Raw genomic sequence first — 3,082 nt, forward strand, 5'->3', positions numbered from 1 at the left:
TATAATAAAGAGGTGATATGCAAATTGACCATCACTCCAATGCACAAGATGGCCACCCCCATGTGGTCAAAGATGGCAGCCCCCATGTAAACACAAGATGGCCGCCACAAGATGGCGGGCAGGGGAGGGCAGTTGGGGGTGATCAGGCCTGCAGGGGAGGGCAGTTAGGGGCAACCAGGCTGGCAAGGGAGGGAAGTTAGGGGTGACCGGGCTGGCTAGGGAGGGCAGTTGGGGGCAACCAGGCCTGCAGGGGAGGGCAGTTAGAGGCAATCGGGCCGGCAGGGGAGCAGTTAGGCATCAATCAGGCTGTCAGGGGAGTGGTTAGGGGTGATCAGGCTGGCAGGCAGAAGTGGTTAGGGGCAATCAGGCAGGCAGGCAGGCAGGCAGGCGAGTGGTTGGGAGCCAGCAGTCCTGGATTGTGAGAGGGATGTCCCAGATTGGAGAGGGTCCAGACACACACACACACACACACACACACACACACACACCCTGTGCACGAATTTCGTGCACCAGGCCTCTAGTCCTATATAATAAGAGAGGAATATGCTAATTATCCATTACATCTTGAAGCGTAAAGACCAACTGCTTAATGACCACATCACAGGAGGGTGGGGCAGCCAACTACAAGTGGTCAATGAAAAGCTATAGGAGGGGGCCAGGCAGCAAGCTGGGGGTGGGGGGGCAGGTGGGGGAGCTACAGGAGGGTGGCAGAGAGCTGCTGGTGCAGGGACTCGTGCACAGGGCTGCTGGCGATAAATAAAGCCATGGACTGTTGGAAAGCTCCCAGATTCGGTCCTTGCATATTTTTTTATTTATACTTGCTCCTGGGAATATCTTCCAGCCTCATGGCTTTAAATAACAACCATAAGCTGATGACTCTCAATTTTATGTCTTCAACTCATATTTTGCCAAACTTATACATCCAGCCACTTTCTTTACATCTTAACATGACTGATAGACATCTAAGACTTACATATATTAAACCAAGCTCCTGACCTCCCCCTCCCCCAAACCTGCTCCCTTAACAGTCTACACCAGGGGTCCTCAAACTTTTTAAACAGGGGGCCAGTTCACTGTCCCTCAGACCGTTGGGAGGGCAGGACTGTAGTTTAAAAAAAACCTATGAACAAATTCCTGTGCACACTGCACATATCTTATTTTGAAGTAAAAAAATAAAACGGCAAAAACACCCACATGTGGCCCGCGGGCCGTAGTTTGAGGACGCCTGGTCTACACCCTCTCAATGTTCAGGCCAACAATCCTTCCCTTCCTTTCACGGTACCAGCCCATCAGAAGACCCTCAGGGTTTTACATTCAAATATACCCAGCCCTGGCCGGGAAGCTCAATTGGTTACAGCATTGTCCCATACACCAAGGTTTCGGGTTCGATGCCAGTCAATGTACATATAAGAGTCAACCAATGATGCATAAGTAAGTGGAGCAACAAAGTGATGCTTCTCTCTCAAACATCGCCACATGGCCTAAGAGCTGTGGTCGGCAAACTGCGGCTCGCGAGCCACATGCGGCTCTTTGGCCCCTTGAGTGTGGCTCTTCCACAAAATACCACGGCCTGGGCGAGTCTATTTTGAAGAAGTGGCGTTAGAAGAAGTTTAAGTTTAACAAATTTGACTCTCAAAAGAAATTTCAATCGTTGTACTGTGGATATTTGGCTCTGCTGACTAATGAGTTTGCCGACCGCTGGCCTAGAGCCATGGTGAAGTCCTTCCCTTAACTCTGACCTCTCTCTCTCCTCACTCCGGCCACAACGACCTTGTGGTTCTTCCTCAAAAGAGGCAAGTGTGCTTCCACCTCAGGACCTTTGCACGAACTATTCCTTCTGTGTCCAACATTCCCCCCCAGACATCCAGATGGTTCCTCCCTCGCCTCCACCAGGTCATTTAAATGGCACCTGCTCCTGGAGGCCATCTCTGACTGCAGCTGAACGACTCTTTCCTTAGCTTTCACTGCCATCTAACGTACCAGCGGACATACTTACTTGATGATTGTCCTGCTTCCACTGGAATGCAGGGATGTTGCCTGTCTTGCTCACTGCTGCGCCGGCAATGATATGAGTGCTGTAAGGTGTGATCCAATCGGGCCTACGGAAACGAAGGGTTGAGATCCAGATTCTCAAACCTTAAGATGAGTCTGCAACAACAAGAGACACACCCTGCCTACTGTGCGCAGGAGGAAGAATGAATTCAGATATGTTTGCAGCAAAAATGGAAGTATTTTCCTCCTCTGATTTCCCGGGGAACAGAAGACACAGGGACTTCAGGAGAGCGGCAATGCACACCCACGCCAGCTGTGGAGAAGGGGGAGGCGGCTAACAGACCCTGGGCACTCCTGCAGGCGGGGAGCCGCCCAAGGCTGCGGGCTTCCTCCTGGTCGCCTAGGCCTAGGCGCAGTGCCCACCTTTTGAGCTTGGTGTGTCAAACTTCACCAAAAAACTGAGCATAACTCGGGTAGTGTGTCCCTTTGAGGAAAAAACATTATTTCGCAAATGTTTCATCCTCAGGAGCAGCAAATGTTTCATCCTCGGCATGCGGCTCATCAGAAATGGCTACGCGTGTCAGTGCTGACACGTGTGTCATAGGTTCGCCATCACTGCCCTAAACTCTGGGAGCTGCTGCACGTGCCCCAGGCTTCCAGTTCTGGGCCTTTCCCACGGCCCCTCCCTCCTCTTCCCCAAAACCTTCCAGTCCCTGCGGCCCCGTCACGTCCGGGCCCACCTCCCGCCCGGGGGCCCATTCCCCGCCAGGTGTTCCCAGGTGTTCGGTGCTCTTCCGCTTCCAAACTTGCGGGCTTTTCCTCCACGTGGCTCCCGGCACAATGCGTTGCCAGGGAGACCCGAGCAGGGCGGGCTCTAATGACGCCACAATAGGAACAGCCAATACCCGTGCGGCGTCTCGGTGACGCGACGCGAGGCGTGGCTTCGCTGCCCGGCGCGATGCGGCGGCTGCCCGCTGGGTGGCGCCGATTGCCCGGGGAGGTCCTCGCGGGCCCCGGGCAGAGGTGCGGGAGGTGGAGGTGCGGGAGGCGACGGAGCGGAGGCCGGGGAGCTCCCCGCGTCAGCGGCTCG

Source organism: Eptesicus fuscus, chromosome 13 (assembly GCF_027574615.1).
Source record: "Eptesicus fuscus isolate TK198812 chromosome 13, DD_ASM_mEF_20220401, whole genome shotgun sequence".
Classification (NCBI taxonomy): Eukaryota; Metazoa; Chordata; class Mammalia; order Chiroptera; family Vespertilionidae; genus Eptesicus; species Eptesicus fuscus.